Genomic DNA, 23059 nt, shown 5'->3' with positions numbered 1-23059 from the left:
AAGAGAATTTACTCTTTCAAGAGTACAGTGTGATGTTGGGAATTAATTCTCTGTACAATCTAACAAGGAAACAAAAAAAAATCATAGATTCTCATTAAAAATGAGCAATTACTCTCATTTTTTTTTTAGCTTCACAAACAAGTGTGAAGATTATTTCACCCTTTTTAAGACAAATTTCCCAAGTACAGGAAGTTGGTCTTTTATGAATATAAGATTTTACTTTTATGTGCAGGTGATCATGTGTTCTAGTCATTTGTCAGCAGTACTTTTTTTATGGGTTTATGTTGATACTTCCACAATTTTCCCTGGGAATTCAATATAAAATATAATTGATATTGGTTAGTGTTGGCCTGGTTCTTTACCTCAATACCTGAGTTTGTTCTTCACTTTCAGTTCTATGAATCAATCATTTCCTAAGAATGCTCCCAGGAGAAGCTTACAGGTTTTCTGTAAGAACTTTAAGCTGATGCATCTGCTAGATATTTTAGCTGGTTTTGTTTATCTTAAAAGTCTGGCATCAAATCAATCACAGATAATAAAAAGAGGCCACTCTGAGGAGAAAGATAAAAGAACTGTAATTTCCCCTTAAACCATTCAACACACATTTCTAGTGTACTTTAAAGGGGGCCACTGAGATCACTTGGGTAACAATTCCTCGTTTCTCGTGGATGCTAGGGAAAGAATTCTGCAAACTTCACCCACCAGTCACAAACACTGGCTGTCATCTCTGTGATTGAAATTCTTCTGATTGATGACAGACATCAAGCTCAGTAAGGATTTCTGAGTCCTATCACTGCGGAATAGGAAAGCTATTGGCTGACACATCACTTAGTAAAAGCTCCTATTCTATGAAAAATGTTACCACAGCTAGAAATATTTTCATTTTAGCATTTTGTGATTCACCTAAAACAGATGGTGAGCCGGGTAGGGGGTCACACCCCGATCGATCACCCCACAGGCGATATGGTAGAGCAGGTGAGGGGGCAGTGCCAGGCCAAGGTGGGGCTGCCAAGGCTGTGAGGCTGGGAGCATGAGCTGGGGCCCGATCTCCGCAGGCCACCCCAAGGGAACCCACCCGTGCAGGAATTTGTGCACTGAGCCTCTAGTAAGCAAATAAAGCCAATTTTAAAGAAAAAGATTTAAAAATGCCAGGTAAGGAAAAGTGCTATGAAGGAAATAAAAACATCAGAAGTGAGTAGCAAGTGGTAGAAACTACTTTTTTATATATGGATATGACAAATGCTTTTTCTGCATCCATTGAGATGGTCAGGTGGCTTTGATCTTTTCATTCTGTTAATATGCTAGGTCAGTGGTCGGCAAACTGTGGTTTGCCACTCTGTTGACTAATGAGTTTGCCGACCACTGTGCTAGGTATATCACATTAATTGATTTAGTTATGTTAAACCAACCTTGCATCCTAGGGATAAATTCTACTTGGTCATCTTGTACAATCTTTTGATGTTGTTAAATCACTTTATTAGTATTTTATGGAGGATTTTACATTGATGCTTATCAGAAATATTGGCCTATAGTTTTTCTATGGCATTTTTGTCTGAACTTTGTATCAGAGTAATGCTGGCCTCATGAAATTAGTTTGGAAGTATTCCCTCTATTTTCAGGAAGATTTTTAAAAGATTGGTATTAATTCTTCTTGTGTATTTGATAGAACCCAGTCTTGGAGACAACTGGTGCTGGACTTAGCTTCATTGAGAGGTTTTCTATTCAATCTCCTTATTTAAGATCTGTCTAGACCAGGGGTGGGCAAACTTTTTGACTCGAGGGCCACAATGGGCTCTTAAACTGGACCGGAGGGCCAGAACAAAAGCATGGATAGAGTGTTTGTGTGAACTAATATAAATTCAGAGTAAAGGAGTGGAGGGGAGAGCAAGAGAACCAGATAGAACAGCCGGATCCGGCCCACGGGCCGTAGTTTGCCCAAGGCTGGTCTAGACTTTCTATGTTTTCTTGAGTCATGTTAGTAAGTTGTATGTTTTTAGGAATTTATCCATTTCTTCTAGGTTTCTAGGTTATCAAACTTGTTGGTATAAATTGTTCATAACAGTCCCTTATAATTATCTATCTATCTATCTATCTATCTCTGAGGCATTTGTTGAAAAGTCTCCTCTTACATTTCTGATTTTATTTATTTTAGCCTCTCAATAGTTAACCTAGTTAGCCTAGCTAAGAGTTTGTTGTTTTATTTATTTTTTAAAAAAAACAACTTTTAGTTTTGTTTATTATTTTTCTGTTGTTTTTCTATGCTCTATTTGATTTATTTCTGCTCTGGCCTTTATTATTTCCTTCCTTCTGCTTACTTTGGGTTCAATTTTTTTTCTAGTTCTTTGAGGTATGGTTAGATTGTTTATCTGAGATCTTTTTTTTAAAAAATATATTTTATTGATATTTCGCAGAGAGGAAGGGAGAGGGATAGAAAGCTAGAAACATCGATGAGAGAGAAACATCGATCAGCTGCCTCCTGCACACCTCCCACTGGGGATGTGCCCGCAACCAAGGTACATGCCCTTGACCGGAATGGAACTCGGGACCTTTCAGTCTGCAGGCCAACGCTCTATCCACTGAGCCAAACCGGTTTCGGCCTTTTTTTTTTAATGTAGGTGTTCATCACTATACACTTCCTCTGTTAAGTATGATTGAAGGCCATTGAAAGGTTTTGAGTGGATTTAAGAGGTTGATGCTGGTACTTTGTGGGTGAGGACTGTAAGCTGGGAAGAACACAAGCATGGCCCCCCAAGGGCTGCTGCTCATCAAAGGCACTCATCGTACTAACATAACACTGAGATCCTCCAGAAATAGACTTTGGATGAGTATTAGCCTGCTTTGTGTTTATCTGCTCTGCTTCCCAGACCTCTTTTTGTGTTTACTTCCCCTCCCCCATAGAACCACACATAAGCTACTTTTCTAGTGACTATGAAAAAGAAAGATAAGCAAGTGAAACATTTCCTTTGTTAGATCTTCAGAATAGGCTTCTTAATCTCAGCAATCTTGACATTTGGGATGAGATAATTCTTTGTTGTGAGGAACTATCCTTCGCTTTTTAGGATATTTAGCAGCATACCTGGATTCTACCTACCAGAAGTCTGCAGCACCCCTTAAATGGTGCAAAAATTGTTTCACATATTGCCAAGTATGCCCCTGTGGGATGAAAACCTCACCCTGGTTCATATGTCCTATGTCTCACAAAGAAAGTGTATATATATATATATATATATATATATATATATATATATATATACACACACACACACACACACACACACACACACACACACTTTGGTTAATGTTGGTTAATGTTTACATTAATGATTTTAAGTGCAAAGGGCCCTAATAATTCCTGAAGTGCCACATAACCTATGCCTTCACTCTACCTGTTAAACAAATTTCCTTGACCTCTTTATTTGATATTTGGATGGAGAAAAATACACTCCCTTAGACACAAATTTCATGTAATAGCAGCTCCTGTTTAGGTGATATGACCCTCTTTTGATGAGACAGTTGTGTTTCTATGGAATGTTTTTTAAATAAATGAAAGGAAACCTGGTGTGGTGGGTTTTTTAAATTTTTTTATTTACTCTTTCTTCTTTAAGTTCATTGGAACTGAAGACATCTATCAAGCAGTATCGAAACAAAACCCCTACAACATGTGTCCTAAAATTATAATTGAGAGGCTCTCTATGCCAAACACCCAAAACTCATCCAGTAGGCATTGTTTGTCTTTCTGGGAAGGCAAAACTACTGTTCTACGCTGGTCTTAGGGATAATGGATAAGCTAAGAAAGACTTGAGCTAAATGTTAAAGGATGGATAGAGAGTGAGGAAAGAGTAAAATTATGGCAGAGGTGGGGCAAAGGCAAGGTTTGGTTTATGAATAGTCAAGACTCCTTGTTGGGAAACTAGAATGTCTGTCATTGGTTGTCCTGTGTGTAGGTGGCTTAAGCAAGGATGCATTTTTGTGTGTGTGAAGTGTGACAACCTTTGAAAAGTTTGCTTAATACAAATTAGAAACTGCAATATTAAAGAAGCTATTTTTTTTTAGCACTATCATTGACCTGCAGAAGGGAAAATGCATATGTTAACATACTTATTAGCATCATTATCACTGGGTTGGAGTATTTTTTCCCATTCATTTGGATTAAGATGTCAGAGAACTCTTGATGGAGTTGGGTGGGTACATTCTCAATAAAGCATAGTGTGGGCAAGGGGGACACAGATTCATAACGTTGAATCCTGGAAGCTCTGAGCAGGGAGTGAGCAGAATAAGGACACTTGGCAACTAGATGAGGAAAGATCCTATAACTGAAGGGGGTAGAGAATGAAATATATACTGCCAACAGCGTTATTTTCAGAGCAGTCTGTTTTTAGTTAATAGAGATCTTCAAGTAGGATAAAGTATTTCTATAATAAATGCCATTACAGGAATGAAAAAGCAGAGTGAGTTCATATCATAAATTATCTCAGTTTCCAACCTGAAACCCACTTCCTGAGGTATTGATAAATGAAAAATAATGGCAGGTGCTGAGGTAGGAAAGCAGCCTACTTAAAAGTCATATTCAAATCAATCTTGTAAGCTCTTCGTGAAAAATGCCTATGCTTGTTAAATGCCTTCAATTCTTTTAACACCTTTCAGTATTTATGGAGATGATGATTTTATGACTGAGTACTAACATCAAAACCTTAGAAATATTGGGCCAATGGTATGATTATCTTTTCATTTTTAATATATTTCAATTTTAATTTATTTTAAACCAGTGCATCAGGAATTTATGTATTGTTCATCAATCCTATGAATCTTCAAGTTATAGTCATTTTTCAATAATTTTAATTTTTTAAATTTAAGAGAAATAAAATGTTATTTTAATGAACTTTCAGTATTATATTATAGTTACAAAAACTGGAACTCTAAATTTTATTAGCTAAGTAGAGAAATTCACTATAAAGAAATTAATTTATTTAAATGTGGTCCAACAAGGTACATTTATATAATCAAAATATCTCAAAAAAGAGCTATTGATCATTTGAATCTAGCGTTGATCAAGTATAGCAATGATGCATGCTTGCAATTGTTTGTGCTTGCAACTAATTTCACTAATTTGTTGATTAATATGTAGCAGGAATGACTTTTAACAAAGACTTGCAGTCACAAACTGTCCTGAATGGAGGGGAAACCAAGATGGCAGCATAGGTAAACACCTAAACTGCTGCCTTGCACAACAATTTCAAAACTACAACTAAAAGACAAAACAGACATCATCCAGAACCACAGGAAGGCTGGCCAAGTGGAAATTCTACAACTAGAAGGAAAGAGAAAAGCACACTGAGACTCAGAGGAGCTGCAGAAGGCAGAGGTACAGAGACTCGCACCTGGAGAGGACTGGCAACTGAGTACACGGCTGGCTTTCTCAAGCAGAAGGGAGACAAAAGCTCCTGACTGCGCTGAACTCCAGTTCCAGGTGAGACTCTGGGGACCCAGACTCATTTGGGGAGAAACTGGACTGTCTGGCAGTGGGCGAAATTTTAAGGCAGCTTTCTCTCAGAGGTATCCTGCGACCCAGGGGCCTCTTAGGGCAGGGCTGATGGGAAGCCAAGGCTGTCTGCTCTGCCCTGAGACTCTGCCCCATCCAAGCTGAGCACAGAGGCTTTTGCAAGTCTTGTCTCATAAAGGTGTCTCCAGCACAGAAGTTCTCCCAGTGTAGACACAGCTGATCCTCACAGCCAATTGGCCTGGAGGTCAATTCCTCCCAGTGATACCAACAACAATCAAGGCTTAACTACAACAAGACTGTGCACACAGTCCACAAAAGGGTGCACCAAGAGTGTCCACCTCAGGTAACTGGGGAGGCTGAGCCACTGGGCCCTATAGACACCTAGCACACAAAGCTACTTTATCAACTCAGGGAAGCAGCCAAAATGCGGAGACAAAGAAACAGGTCACAAATGAAAGAAATGGAGGAAAGCAAATGACTGGATATAGAGTTCAAAACCACGGTTATAAGGTTACTCAAGAATTTTCTAGAAAAGGCCATTAAATTTAGCGAGATCCTCGAGGATATGAAAAAGGACCAACTAGAAATTAAGCATACACTGACTGAAATAAAAAATAATATACAGAGATCCAACACCAGACAAGAGGATCACAATAATCAAGTCAAAGATTTGAAATACAAAGAAGCAAAAAACACCCAATCGGAAAATCAAAAAGAAAAAAGAATCCAAAAATATGAAGATAGTGTAAGGAGCCTCTGGGACAAATTCAAGCGTACCAACATCAGAATTATGGGGGTGCCAGAAGAAGAGAGAGAGCAAGATTCTGAAAACCTATTTGAAGAAATAATGACAGAAAACATCCCCCACCTGGTGAAAGAAATAGACTTACAAGTCCAGGAAGTGCAGAGAACCCCAAACAAAAGGAATGCAAAGAAGACCACACCAAGACACATCATAATTAAAATGCCAAGAACAAAAGACAAAAAGAGACTATTAAAAGCAGCAAGAGAAAAACAGTTAGTTACCTACAAGGGAGCACCCACACGATTGTTAGCTGATTTCTCAACAGAAACTATGCAGGCCAGATGGGAGTGGCAAGAAATATTCAAAGTGATGAATAGCAAGAACCTACAACCAAGATTACTCTACCCAGCAAAGCTATCATTCAGAATTGAAGGTCATATAAAAAGCTTCACAGATAAGAAAAAGCTAAAGGAGTTCATCACCACCAAACCAGTATTATATGAAATGCTGAAAGGTATTCTTTAAGAAGAGGAAGAAGAAGAAAAAGGTAAAGATAAAAATTGTGAACAACTAATACATGTCTATCAACAAATGAATCTAAAAATCAAGTGAATAAAAAATCTGATGAACAGAATAAACTGGTGAGTATAATAGAATCAGGGGCATAAAAAGGGAGTGGACTGACAATTCTCAGGGGGAAAGGGATGTGGGGGGTGCAGGAAGAGACTGGAGAAAAATTGTACACCTATGGATGATGACAGTGGTGGGGGGAGTAAGGACAGAGGGTGGGGTGGGAACAGGGTGGAGGGGAGCTATGGGGGGAAAAAAGAGGAACAATTGTAATAATCTGAACAATAAAGATTTATTTAAAAAAACAGCAAAAAAAACTGTCCTGAATGAATATAATATAAATTGAGTCTGCCAGCCTTCCTTGAGATTAATTATTCTAATATAATTGAGAAAAAAAATCTGTTTTAAACTGTAGCTAAGCCTTTTTAATTGATGACCAGTGTGGAGTTAATTGGTAGTAAAATACACTATGCATCAGAAAAAAATTTCTCAATGGCTAATGTTGAGATAGAATTGGTGACCTATTTTAAATTTAAATATGAGGTTGCTATTTCAATAAGTCATTTAATATCAAACTGCTTAAGCTACTTGCACTGTTTTATTTATTTTTAAAATATATTTTTATTGGTTTCAGAAAGGAAGGGAGAGGAAGAGATAGAAACATCAATGATGAGAGAGAATCATTGATTGGCTGCCTCCTGCACCCCCCTCCCCCCGCACTCCCCACTGGGGATTGAGCCTGAAACCTGGGCATGTGTGCTGACCGGGAATCTAACCATGACCTCTTGGTTCATAGGTCAATGCTCAACTACTGAGCCACACTAGCCTGGTTATTTGCATTGTTTTAAATTAACAAAGGATGGAGGAGTTGAGCAAATGTCATTCTTACAGAGCAATACAACTGAAGGCATTGCTACCAATCCATTCCAGCATCCTAGGCATAATGGCAACATGTTAGGAAAACAGATGCATTATAAAAGTACTAATACCTGAGCCTTCCCACAGGCAAATCAAGTGAGATGCTATGGAGCTGAAGTTTGATCACCTCTGTTTTAAAAAAGTCCCCAGTAGCTTGTTTTGCCTAGAGGGAACTGAGTGACAGGGAAGGGGTATTTTATGGATCCTTTCTGACTGTTTATAACTTGCAAATTTCAAACTCCCCAAATTTACATCCAGGTTAGTTGAATGGTACTTTGACATCCCATCTGCAGAGACACCCATCAATTTTCCTTTGGGGAAAAGTATATTTTTGGTTCATCTTAAATTCAGAGGATCATAACAGTATTCTGTGATTAAGCATCAAGAAATGTTAAACAGATTCTAAAACATAACCTTGACCCTATTAAATGTTCTACCAAGTGTAAAATTAAGAAAAAAAATATTCTTCACACTGGTTGCCAACTACCAGGAACTCTCATTGTATCATTTTTTTCTTAAATCCAGATAGGTTTGAACCTTGAACTTGAAAGTAACTTAATGATTAAAATATTTAAGATTGGTGGATAAAAAATAAATACTTTAGTGCAAAACATGAATTAAATTGTTATACTTAAATTTTAAAAGTTGGAAAATGTTCCAAGAAATAAATTTGACAATAAAACAGACATTTTGGAGAAGGTTTTTCAACTTGGATTTCAAAAGGTGATTTGTTCTCTTAGCTGACATTTTGACCTGCTGGCTTTATTTTCTCTTATCACTGTGAAATGCTACTCTGACTTGGCTTTGTTCATTTGTATCATTTCTCCATCTACTTGCCTGGCATTTCCTTCTTCTGTAGTAGTTTATTTCATACTTAAAATGGGAAACTAATACTTGAAATTGATATGGTAGTAGGTAATAGTATAGAGGACATCTTTAATGCAAAATGCAGTTAATCAAACATTTCCTGAAAAAGTTACATCATAGGTGCTTTACTAGGGTCCAAAAATTACAAAGAGCTAAGGAGCTCAGAAGATTCCAGGGAATATAGATACAGCTATGCCTAATCGAAAATAAACACACAGCCCTCGCTGGTTTGGCTCAGTAGACAGAGCATCAGCCTGCAGAACGAAGGGTCCTAAGTTCAATTCTGGTTAAGGGCATGTACCTCAGTTGCAGGGTCCTCTCTGGCCTGGGCCCTGGTAGGAGCTCATGCAGGAGGCAACCAATCGATGTGTTTCGTTCACATTGATGTTTCTCTCTGTCTTTCTCTCTCCCTAAAAATCAATGGAAAAATATCCTTGAGTGAGGATTAACAACAACAACAACAAGAAATAACAAAAAGAAAATTTAATACACACACACACACACACACACACATGCCTTCTGATAAATGGATTAGTGTAGTTGTTTTTTTTGTGTGTGTGTGAGAAAGGAGTACAGGGAGGAATTGGTTTTACCTAAAATTTAAGAGCACCTGGTTTTTTAATGTCCATGAAAATTTTACCATGTGGTTAAATTAGTATATTATTTTGGGGAGTTGGAGGTAAGAGGAGAAATCCCAGCAGAGGAAATCCCAATCCAAAGTCATGGCAAAAAATGTGTTTAAGACAAGTAATGAAACGTGGCTGGAAGAGTAAATACACCAGAGGAAAGCTGAGTGGTTGGTTTTCCTCCTTTTCCTTCTCTCTGTCCATCCTTTCCTTCCATCCTTCACTCTCTCCTTTTTCTTTTACTTTCAATATGATAATTTACTTTTGAAATATTCTAATATTATATGGTGGCAGAAGTGTGTGTTTAGAATGTGGGATAGAGTCCAGTTCTATTCTTTAAGGGCAGTGATTTAGTATTTGAAATGTCCTAATTAAGATTCTACACTTTGAAGATATTCAAACAGAAGTATCAAAATTTACATCAAGGGGTTGAATAATTAACATTAGATATATTAGAAAACATTTTATTGTCTTTGATAAAAATGAGTGGTGTTTATGACCTGTGGTTGCCCAGCAAGATTCTGCAGATGCCTTCCTTGCATAAATAAGGTTTACAAGGCAGACAAATCCTGGGGCTCATGGAGGACTCTGGCCTGACTCAGGTAAAATGGTGCCTACTAGAGAATATTTCTGTGTCTGTCTCAGCATGCACATCTGAGGCAAGGTGCTTGTCTGAGGACAGAGTGGAGTTTTCCAGACCTTACTGGAGCAGATTCTACCACTGGCATTTTATTTTATTTTGCATGGTTGTTAATAAATTTTAGTGATTCAACAGTATTTGTTCTAACCCTCACTTGCATTGCTTCATATCCCTTGGAAGGCATTTTGTGGATAAGGGTTGTAAGTGGCCTATGACCCCTGCTCATGTTACTTGCTGATTTTCCAGTTTGACTTAGGGTGGTCACAACAATACCTTCCTTCCTACTTTTTTCATTTCTTTCCCTCCTTCCCTCGCTTTTCCCTCCATTGTTCATTATTTATTTATTGAGGGCTTGCTCTCTTCCCAGCGTTGTGCAAAGCCTGAAGTAAAACTCATCCTATATAATAAAAGGGTAATATGCAAATTGTTCCCATGACCGGGAGTTCCACTAAAGTTTGACCGGCCCACCAATGGCCTGCAGGCCCCCCCCCCCCAGCCAGCCCCACCCCTGATCACTCCTCTTCACTCAGATTGGGGCAGGCCAGCCAGACCCCACCTGTGCATGAATTCATGCACTGGGCCTCTAGTCATTTATATTTCCACCCAGTACACAGAAGAAAAGGACTCTGCATGGCCACACAGTTCACCATAGTCACGAACACTGTGCCTCTTGATATTTCACTGTTTTTCAGTGCAAGACTTGGAACCCTAATGGCTACTCTTCTGAATCTTGACCCTGACACTGTGTAGATTGCTGTCATTTTGGTTGTGACCTCTACATGATATAATTAAGTAATGCATACATCCTTTGGGGTGAGATATTTAGATCTGCCCCGTCAATGCTAATTCGGAGGAGGCACACCAGGAGCACGGCCTGGAAAGGCAGGTCAGTGAGTGACATTAACCAGGACTGAGGTGGCAAGAACTGTTATTGAAGCGAGGTAGGCAAGCTATTGGAATAGGCAACCGAGGGTCCAGAAAAGTGGGACAATCAGAGTGGAAGGACCTAGACTGGGAAATATGTAAGGTGACCAAAATGTGACGAGTCCAACCCAAGATTCTAGCGCACTGGAAACTGAGCCCTCCTCCAGTCCTGGGGCTTATCCCAAGCCCTTGAGCCACCTGCTGAGTGGGAGCCGCCTGCCTCTGAGCAGGAAGCTCCCATGTATTTTCTATTCGCAGCTTGGATGGTGTCTGGCTTGGGCTGTAACTCTATAAAGGGCAGAAACTACCTACTCATTGTTTTCCAGTGAACCCCAAAGATATTCACATATATTTATTAATACTTGTAGATAATGGTGACAGATTCTTAAATCAAAGATATCCTTTTTTTTGGGGGTGTGATTATTTTAAAAAATGTATGTTTTCTTACTGCTGTGGACTTTGTAAGCATGTGGTGCTTAGGTCATTGTGTGATGAGTTCACTTCCTAGACCCGATTAGGTACTTCATGCCCCGTTTGTGTGATAGTGTTTGTGTGTTGCTTTAGCAGTTCAGATTCCCATTTAATTGATTTGGCCCACTGTGCTCTCTGGGAAAGGCATCGGAGGAAAAGCAAAAGAGAACAAACACCTGGGACTTTGTACCAGGATTCAAAATCCAGACTCCCTCCTACTCTATGGGCACATCCAATTCTCGCATTGTGTTTAGACTAAATGCACTATGCGGGCTATGGGCTCTTCTTTCCATATTAATTGCTATGACTTCGATCTACTAAAAAGTCTCATCCACATTCAATGTGTTTTTTTAATGTAAAATACCCTTAAAAATAAGTCCAAGTAGGTCCCATTGATGTGAAACTATTTTATATCTTATTTCAGAGGTTATCATATACAATCACGTGAATGACGTGCATAGCGAAACTTCATGGTACCCGTTTGATTCTTTAAGCAAAAATATTGAATATATAAGCCACCAGTTGAAAATATAATTGGACTTTTACTTTCAAGAATCTAAGCACCTATTTTTGATAAAACTTTCTGGTATGTATGTCGACATTCTTACCAAGGGTGTTTTCGGGTATACCAATTACTTCAGTATCTGTTCTTAGAAAAAAAAAACTGTCACTCTTTACTAATGTAACTCACCACTCAGGAGATGCTCATCAAATATAGCATGACCTTAAACTCTCTGCACTTGCGTTAAGGGGCATAGAAGGACCAGGCGGAAAAGACGTTAGATGTCTTGTGAGAATGATTTGGGGAGGAGTCAGCAAGCAGAGTGAGTACAGTGTAGAAGGAGTAACTGTGCTGGGAAGTTATGGGGAAGAAATACACTGTGGTTAAAGTGTTTAATGAATAATTCTGGCTGTAACACTCTGATGACAGATCACCACCCCCTCCTCAAGTTGTAGAAGTATAATTTAAAAATTAAAAATAAAACTTGAGAATTATTCTTATCAGAGCAACACTAAGATACAAAAACAGTCTTTAAAATCAGTACAAGGATTCTTCTCAGGATTTTGGAGGAGCTGTACAAAATAAATATAAAAATATCTTAAATAAACTCAAGGTTTATTAAGACCAGCTTTACATCCAATGTAGTTTTCTTTTCAAAGAAGAAAAATCTTTTCTAATATAATCACATTGGCAGGAACATTAGTCAGACTGAAATCGAGTCAATAAAATATTTCTTCATGATGACCTCTTTCGGTTTATTTAGCTAGTTATACCTGTTCTGAAATAGTTTAAATTCTTATCTGCCCCCTTTAATAATAGGATTTGAAGATGAAGTTCAATCAGCAAATATACCAAATGTATTTTGACTAAATTATAATAGTAATTTTAAATTTCTATAACTTTGAGAATCCTTCAATGCTATTAATAGCTATAAAATAAAATTAGTTATTTAATTCAGTGATTACCTACAATCATTTAGAACATTTGAAGGTCATGCATTTAATATCCTGCCCTTGTGAAATAAAAGCCCCAAACCTGAGAAGTTAAGTCAGCATATTTAGTGAGACTTGTCTGCAGGCTGCATATACTATTAGAACAGAAGTGTTCAGATCTCTGTATTAAGGATGTCAGCATTTCCATTAAAAAATAGCCTAGGTAAGGAGTTTAACTAGTGTCCATCATTATACTGCTTCAGCTAGAGTTCCTGAGGCTTAAATACTAAACTCAAATGTGCATATCCTGATTATCTGATTGCTTCAATTAATGAACATATTTAAATACAGAATTGATTTCCTCTGCTAAATATATGTCTCTCTCATTCGTGCTTTGGCTTCTCTTTGGTGAAATAACCATAGTGTGCATTTGTAGAGCTTAACGCCTTTCTGTCTGAGAAAAATTGTGTGTATGTGCATTTTGAAATAGTGTGATATGAAGGGAACCTTTGAGCAAAGCCTAGTTGCTTCAAATTTTAAAATCCCTTGGTAAAACACCTATTAAAAATATAATCTAGAGGAGACTGAACACTAGGGGGCACTAGAGCCTCTCCTAAACTCTCCTGCCCCTTCGGCTCAAGCTGTTTCCTGGTTCTCATTTCCACTTTCTTATTCGTAATCTTTAGGGGGTAATAGCCTTCTTTATATTTGGTTAGTAGATTTGTCTGTCAAAGGGCCAAATATTGAGTGGGAAATGGCATGTCAACTTGCATTTTCAGGACTGGACAGAATGTACTGCAAGAGAAGTTTCTGCACTCCCACACTGGGGACAGCTGTCTGGCATTTTACTTTTTAGTAAAAGGCATGAATCCTTCAATAAAACACTTCCAGAGATGACCAACGTACTCCACCAATGGCAATTTTAAATTATCATTTTCTGATATTCATGTCTAAAAGCGGCTTATGGTAAAGACCTATCTTTAACGGGGATGATTCTGTTCCACAGCCGCTCGGTGATGATGAGGGCGGAAACTGACTTCCCACTTGCTTTGTACTCAGACCAATGCAAAGTCTCTGACTTTACCAGGATTTTCTCTTTTTATTTTATACAACAGTCCTGTGATGTTGCATCAGTTATTTCCTCTACTTATAGATGAGGAACACGACACCCTGCAAGATTAAGTAACTTGCTCAAAGATAAAATAGTTAATAAGGGTGAGAACAAGTCCAGAAGCCAGGTCTCTGGGCCACCATAGCGTCCTTAACTTTGATTTATTATACGTGGGACATTTGGCTCATGTCCATTTACTTCCAATTTAAAATAGCCTTTCTCTTCTACATGTCACACCATGTGTCCTGCTTTTGTTAAAAATAGGGTTGCCATTGTTAAAAGGAATCAATAAAGCTAGAAAATATAATGTGCAAGTAACACATTTTGCAATTCTATCATTTGGGTAAAAATGTGTTACTTCCAAAGAGCCTTAGTGTACATGAAAAATGTTTGCCACATGCAAATTATTTCTCTATATTTCTTGTGTAATCAGTCACTGAATCTGATAAGCACTATGGTAGGACAACCACTATGAGGGATATAATAACATAGAGTATCACTTCCAATGTCCTCAAGAGATAATCAGAAATATACATGCAAAAAATACACACACACACATACACACACACACTGGGACAAAAGTAAGTTTACAGTTGTGTGTATGCAAAATAGTTTATTCTTGTACTATTCTTTATTAATTATTGCATTATTTTCCATATGAACAACTGATTGATCAAATGTGTGATCCATAGTTACCTTGTTTGAAATCTTTCTTTCCTCATTCTTTGAGACGTAATCCAACCACCATTGCTTTGTGATTCTTTCTTTGGCCATCTCAGACCCCCAGCATCTGCTCTCTTACTGAAATCTTAATGTTATTGAGTTATAAGAATCCTTTATGTATTCTGGACACTAGATCTTTCTCAGATATATTAATTGCAGATATTGTCTCCCATTTTTTGGTTTGTTTATTTCATTTTATTGATGCTGTTCTTTGATTGACAGGTTTTTTATTTAATGCAATCTAACTTATCTACGTTTTTGTCCTTGTGTGTTTAGTGTCATATTTAACAATCTATTGCCTAATTCAAGATCATGAAGATTTTTGCCTATGTTTTCTTCTAACACTTTAATAGTTTTAGCCCACAATCTGTTTTGTTGCATTATGTACATGGCGTGAGGTAGATATCCAACTTCATTCTATTGAAAGTGGATATCCAGTTGTCCCAGCAGCACTGTGGTAGAATTTTCTTGGCAATATTGTGGAAAGTAAACTTACCATAAATGCAAGAGTTTATTTTGCAAGACTCTCAATTTTGCATTAATCAATATTTGAATCTTTATGATAAGACTAGAGGCCTGGTGCACAAAATACGTGCATGGGGTGGGGTGTCCCTCAGCCCAGCCTGAGCCCTCTCCCATCTGGCCTGGTCCCCCCAACTGCCCTCCCCTGAAGGCTTTATCCCTCCCAACTGCCCTCCGCTGAAGGCCTGGTTGCCCCTAACTGCCCTCCCCTGCAGGCCTGGACCCCCCAACTGCCCTCCCTTGCAGGGCTGGTCCCTCCCAACTGTCCTCCCCTGCAGGCCTGGTCCCTCCCAACTGCCCTCCCCTGCTGGCCTGATCACCTACAACTGCCCTCCCTTGCAGACCTGGTCCCTCTTAACAGCCTTCCCCTGCTGGCCATCTTGTGGCAGCCATCTTATGTCCACACGGGGGTGGCCATCTTGTGTGTTGGAGTGATAGTCAATTTGCATATTATCCTTTATTATATAGGACTATTTTGTCCAGGAGGATTTGAGTGTGACCAGTCTGTTATGAAGTGATGACTAACGAACTCCTGAGCTTTTTGTATCTATTATCATTAGTTAGTCTTATAAAAATTCTGGTAGGGTAGGGGCTATTTATTTTATAAATGAGTACTTGAGAGTTGTCTGATTTGGAACTTACTCAAGAACACAGATCTAATATGGGACATAATCACAATCCAACCTAGGTCTGTGTGATGCCACCGCTGTACTTGTTCCTCAGCATCCATCCACCTCAATTCTTATTGGATAAAAGACAGGTACACAGGCCTAGTGATGCCAATTGTCACCCTGTATGGGAGGAGCAACTGGTGGTTCAACCTAAACCCCCATAAGAATAAACTTTTATAGGTTTTGATTCTAAGTAGCAATGCACGTTTCATATAATTTTAGTAAATTTTAGTTACAATCTTAATTACTAAGTATTGTATTACTAAGTTATCTCCAAATAGCTTTTATTTATGAATATGTACTGTTGATTGAATAATGATAGATACACATTGGTATCACACAAATAAATTTAGGGTAAATTAGACATAAGTAGTATTTTTAAAGATCCTTACATTCTAATTCTGTGACTTGGAGAAGTTAATACACTATCTAAGGTACAAAAGTGAGTCTGTTTCAGAACTATAGTGACAATCTAATAAGTTACTCAGTATAAAATAAGTATTAGATGAGATGTGATCTAAACTCCTTTCACCAGTTGTAAAATTCTATGTGCCCCCAATATTAGTAGACTATCTTCTCTCATCTCTACTGATCTGTAGTCAGCATAATTGATAGGCAGCTGTTATACAATTATTTTAAAGCTATGAATCACAGGCCACCACAGAAATAGAATTCAAAAATTACTGATTGACTATTTTCTCTCACAAGCAGACCAACATATTTCTGATCATATTAATATCTACTTCAGGATGTGATTTTTTTGTTGTTGTTTTCCTCCTCAAAAATCTAGATTGTCTTTCACCCTTCTCTCAAAGTACAAGAGGTTTAATTTCTGGGACTCAGACATTTTTTGTTATTATATGTCTATTTCTAGTCTGCAGAGGCAAGATTTTTTAAAGGAAAGAAAAGGGGGAAAAATAGATACAGAAGCAAAGAAGCATTGAACAGACTGTCAAACTACAGTGGGAAGGCAGAGGAGGTTTTTGGGGGGAGGGGAGCTGTAAGAGATCAACCGAAGGACTTGTACGCATGCATATAAGCATAACCAATGGATAAAAGACACTGGGGGGGGGGGAGGGGCAGGTAAAGGCATGTACTGTGGGGAAGGGGAGGGTGGGGGGAGGTCAATGGGGGAAAAAAAGAGACATATGTACTACTATTTTTAATACTTCAAACAATTAAAAAAATGTAAAAAAAATAAAATAAAATAAAAGTAAAAAAAAATAGCTATTTAGTTTATCATGTCTTTCTGCATCATTTGGAAAACAAGGCTTTTCTGACTTGAGACAAAAAACATTATGAAAAACTAGCATGGATGATGCTTGCCACTCAGCCCATTAAGAGGGAGAGGGTGTCACACTCAGAAATTTGTCTTTATAAATATTCATGGGAGGGAATATTGGGGTCAGAATGTTTTGGATCTTTCAATGTGAACTGTGACTGGATTTGTTTACACTAATTTTGGAGGCGGGTGTTTTCTGTAACAGATTCCTTCAAGATAAAGGAAACTATAGTTTGTTTCTATAATGGATTTACACTGAGCATGATTTGCATGTCACTATTTAATTCTTTACACTATTAGATGTCTTTAGCACAGACCATGGATGCTGTTATTGCTTGAAACCCTTTGAAGGTGGGGGATGAGAGGTGTTTGAAAATGCTAATGAGGGAGAAAGTTGAAATTGTGTAAATAATGACCTCTAAGCCAGTACAAAAATATTATCAAAAGGATATAACAAAAAGAAAAAAAATCAAGTTAAAAGTAAATGAATTTTCATGCATCTGTGGCTTATAACAATTTAGTTAGAAATTGACTTAGATTTAGTTATAAATTTCAATTTCTGACCAAATTCCTTAGTTATTATTGAATATATCTAAAGGTCCCCTTCTCTTTTCTCTATGGTTAATTTCTTTGTGCAACACATAACCAGTTAGTATTCTTCAGAAGGTGCTTATAATAAAAATATTGCAAAATATACTCCCCAAATAAAGTTTAAACAGTAGAATGAATAAATATATCAATTACATATGCACTTTGAAGAGATAAAGAAAACCCTCCCATTGGGTCAAAAATAATGGCAGGGAGTTTGCTAAAACAAAAACTGAAATGCCTCATCTAAAATTCTCCAAGATGGTAAGAAATAGGTGTTACAGTTAAAGTACATATGTTTCTTTACTGGCTTAATTACGTTCATTTTCAAAATGTCTTGTTAACTCTTAGTTTGTAGGCCGAGCAAGAGTAAACAATTTCTGGCTAATCAACCCTTGGGAGGCTTAGATTTTGCAGTGTGCAAATGAATTGCTATCTGTTGCTTTCTACCCTCTAAATACAACCCTGATTACCTATGCAACAAGGACCACAGAAGGCATGGCATAGCATTATGAAATCAGTTACGCAACATGCATTCAGACAGAAGCAGCTCTGCCCAAATAACCCAGGAGGAAGGGAAGGACGTCCCCACAAGGGCAGGGCTTAGAATCGCTGCCGAGCGCAGAGAACTCTGTGATACACTCTGAATTAGCATCGTTATTTTAATGAGCTGGCTGTAATGTTTAAAAGCACTTGCTTTTGTAGGCAGATTCATAAACTCTGTCCTAATGGGGTCATTTATTAATTTGCCTGAAGATCATTTCTTATGACAAAATCCTAACACATTTAATAGGATGCATCTTTAAGTAACAGGGTCTAAAAGTGTGTTATTTTTTAATTTCCCAAATGTTTCCATTGTGGATTGTGCCAAATGGTTTCCCGTTAATCATCTTCTCTTGATGTTCAGATTCTTAGAACTGTAACTTCAATAAGGTTTTCTCTCACTATTGTTTTGGTTCCTGAGGATGTACTGGTTTTATATATACCGTTTTCAGTTTTTTCTTTCTTTACATTGATGTTCTAATCTTACTACCTGTGGAAGCTTTGCCTGAATACCTCATTTGAAATGTCCCAGCTCCAAGCTTATTACTCTCTTTTTTTCTTACTTACTTTATTTTTCTTTAGTGAACTTATTACCTTCTTTATTTTTTAATCTCTTTCCCCTCAGTAGAGATTAAGCTTAATAAGGACAGGGACTTTGTTCAGGGTTGTCTCCCTGGAGCCTAGACTAGTGGCCGACATATTGTGGGTGCTCAATAAATATTTGCTGGGGATGAATGAAAAGATGAAAGCCGAACCCATTGAATTCATATCCATTCACCTGGTCTGGTCACTTTCTATGACCTAACCTTCAACATTAGTGCACATCCATCTTGTGAGTTATCCCCATGACTCTTCTCTACCATCATTCTGTAGTGTCCTAGTTCAGGCCTTTATTTTTGTCATACTCTGACTCTTCAGCACTTCTTCGTGATTCTTTTTGGCTTCAGTCTGTCTTAATTTTAGTTCATCTCTTCAATATTCCTGGTCATCTTTCAAGGTGAAAAATGGACGTGTCACTACTGTAAGCTCACCTCCCACCAGCCCCATACCTTCAAAATGGTGCATAAGACTCCAACACTGGCCAATGCCTGGACACTGGAATGGTGGCATAAATTCCTATTACTATTTTGGAAATATTAAATGATATCCATTAAGATGTAAACCACAAATACACCCTGTCTCATCAGTACATTTTTTTGAAGATCATTTTTATTAATGTGGAAACACCAACACTGTACTGATATTGATACACAAGAATTACTGCTTTGCTTATAACTGCAACACACTGGAAAAAATCTGAGGCTAAATGCCCATCAAAAAGGACAATACCACCACCTAGTCAGCATGACTAAGTGGTTGAGCGTCGACCTATGAACCAGGAGGTCACTGTTTAATTAAGTTTCGATTCCCAGGCAGGGCACATGCCTGGGTAGCGGGCTCAATCCCTAGTGCGGAGCATGCAGGAGGCAGATCCTCAGTGTGGGGCATGCAGCAGGCAGCTGATAAATGATTCTCTCTCATCATTCATGTTTCTATCTCTCTCCTTCTCTCTTCCTCTCTGAAATAAATAAAAATGTATCTTAAAAAAAATTAAAAAAGAAGCAGCCCTAGCCGGTTTGGCTCAGTGGATAGAGCATCAGCCTGCGGACTGAAGGGTCCCAGGTTTGATTCTGGACAAGGGCACATGCCTGGGTTGTGGGCTCCATCCCCGGTGGGGTGGGGGGGGTACATGCCGGAGGCAGCTGATCAATGATTCTCTCTCATCATTGGTATTTCTCTCTCCCTCTTCCTTCCTCTCTGAAATTAATAAAAAAAAAAAGCAGCACAATGCTATCAATCATATATCCAGATCACAAAGAATGTGGTAGATATTTATGTACTAAACAGAAGGACTATTTATGATACATACTTAACTGGTAGGAAAAATTAAGTTCCAGAGTAATGTCTTTAATATCATTTTGTTAAGGAGAGAGAGAGAGAAACAATGAGAGACAGAGAGAGAGGAAGGGAGAATGCATGTTGTAAAGGTATATTTGAGCTTTAAACATGACTTCCTAGTTAAATAATAAAAAAGTACAATACTTATATTTGACCAATATCTCAAGTTAAATCTATAACCTTTTGCTCTATTGTAATAATATCGGTATCCCCAAAAATGTATATACACACTTTGAATAATTATAAAGGCAGTGTTTATTAAAATACATTTCACTTTCAAAATTGAACAATCAGTTGTCACAGTGTGTATAAATTTTTTTTTGGTGTATATAAGCTTTAAAAATGCAGGAAATGTAGAATTTGAGATGTTGAAAGGACTTCAAAGTATATGATTTTTTCTTTGTATTGGTGAGAAACCAGAGGCTGTAGAGAAATTAAGTTACTTAATAAAAGTCACATAATATAATAAAGGTGGAATTAGGAACAAATTCCTCTTGACACTTCTTAGACTGGTAGTCTCTACAGTGGACTTATTGCCTCTCTAGGAGCAAATCTACTTCTTATTTGGGCTTGATTTTGCTAAATTATTATTGATTGCCTGGCCATTTATATGCAAAACCAAAGTACTATCCTTTGTCAAGAATAAAAATGGTACCAAAAAAGCCAAAATAATTAGATTTATATTGATTGAATTTGACGAAGGCATTATAATTTTTATTAAAGTATACTTAAAATATACAATTAGTTAAGAAAATATATTTTAATAAACTTTAACACATTGATCACATTTAACTAATTTCAAAGTTAAACAAGTTCACAGTGAAAAAACTGAAAGTGCCTAAGCTGATATTTTAAGTTAGATAGGATATTATTATGACTGTCAGGACAGGTAATTCAATATGCCAACTGATTTGTCTGATCAATTGTCACATGGTAATATAGCTGAGATTTCCAATTCACCTATAAAGCATACTGTCTGGACACAAGCTCAACGTCCCTTTTTTGTTTTTATTTTTGTACTTGGGACCTGGACAAAGCCCAAGCCGATGAAATGCTTCACTATCTACATGCTCTCCTCTCTGCTGTGCATTAATGGCTGCATTTAGCATAGTTTCTGATTTATTCAGAGCTTTGCCACTGCATTTTTTATCAGGTAAAATTTATGACTTCTCAGATAGTAGGAAATCTTGATGATAGAATAATGAAAAATAAAGCTATCTTTGTTGCCTTGGAAAAAATAAGGAAAGGTAAGCGCAAGCCAAACTTCTTTGTTGAACCTGTTGCAGACCAGTGTTGCTCAACGTGTCTTCTCTAGAGCACTAGTTGTTCAGAATTGGTAAAGGTGTTATTAAAAAATAAGATGAGAAGGAGGTTTTATAGTCAAATATGTTTGGAATAGCCAGATTTCTCCTGGCATTTAGGTTGCATATTCTAACAGAATAGCTTATACAATTATTGCTAATATGATGCCATATCTAAATTGTTTTGTTTGTTTATCAGAGAATCCCTCAACTAGTGTGTTCTGTGGGTTAAGCATTGGGAAGTACTGATATGATACATTTATTAGATATGTTACATGCAATTTAGGGGTCTGGCCAATAGGCAATAGTAAAAACTATTGTTAAGGGAAGGACCGCAGAAAGTACAAGCACAGACTTGGCATTCTACTTAAGCAAGTCCTTGGGGACTGCCTAAGCAAGGTCAACTTTCCACATAGAAATTTTACAGATACTGACAATAAATAGGTTACAGTATAGCAAAGAATATTACATAAAGTGCATTCCATGATGTACTTATTGTTGAATTTAAGATTATGCTTTGAACAGTTTATTAGCTTTTATAATCATGAATAAAAGAGACATAGTAGAATAATTGAACTAAGAGGTGAATAGAACTCATATAGTTAATGTTGGCAAAGTACTTTGAACAATGCCTGTCACATAGAAAGTGCCATATAAATGGTTTTAAATAACATATAAGGAGGAGAGAAGAAAGATCACAATAGCTTTGAAATATATACACACAGAGATGTATTGCTGAATCCAAATTGCATATGTATTAAACTATCTAAAGATCTTTTCTTTCATTTGAAGTTTTAAGTAGTTTATTATTGACATTTCCACTAGGATTTAATTTCTCCTATAATTGAAAATATTATATTCAAACACTCATCTCAGTACATTTTTATTTCTGGATAAATAATAGAGCTGAGATAAATGCCTCTAAACTTACAATGTTTTGAGCATGCTGGTTGCTTGGCAACAGAGTAGCTGGTTCAGACTTTATGAACACTCATTGCTATCATTAATTTATTAAATAAATGTAGAGATACATCTTTGTGTAAGCGTTTAGTAGATATCTACAAAGAACCCATTTTTGTCTTGCTTTGAACCCACTAGGCTGACCACAAAACACTGAACTTTTTCTCATGAGCTCAGTGAAGCAAACTCTGTGGTATATTAAAAAAATATATTGCCTTTAACTTTCTAAATTGTAGTTAATTTTTTTTTTGGTACCAAGTTTCTAGAAGTTTGTGTATTCTCATTCACTAGTTTGGCATATTACACAACTGAAGCATTGGTTAAGTATTAAAAATTGTACTAAATTAGATTCTAAGATTCTCAATATCTATTGACTTTGCCATATATATATCAAATTATTCCAAAGGAGTAAAAATTTCTACTGTCTTAAAAGTATGAACTACAGTTAGCTATTTATTGAACTACTGTCTTATGTTTACCCTAATAGTCACAGACACTGATGTGAAATATTAAGTACAGTCTGTTCTCAATTCAAAAGAAACATTTGAAATAATTAAAAGTAAAAATAATAATAAGCATCATTTAAAAACTCTCATAACTAGATTAATTTATGGGTTCTATACTAGGAACTTAATCCATAAATAAGAGATATTTAATTTAATCCTTTTTGATTGCTCATTTTGTTGCAACAATATCTAACTTTCTGGAGTAGGATATTTTACATT

Source organism: Plecotus auritus (genome assembly GCF_963455305.1).
Source record: "Plecotus auritus genome assembly, chromosome: 7".
Lineage (NCBI taxonomy): Eukaryota > Metazoa > Chordata > Mammalia > Chiroptera > Vespertilionidae > Plecotus > Plecotus auritus.
Note: the sequence above shows the minus strand (reverse complement) of the source record.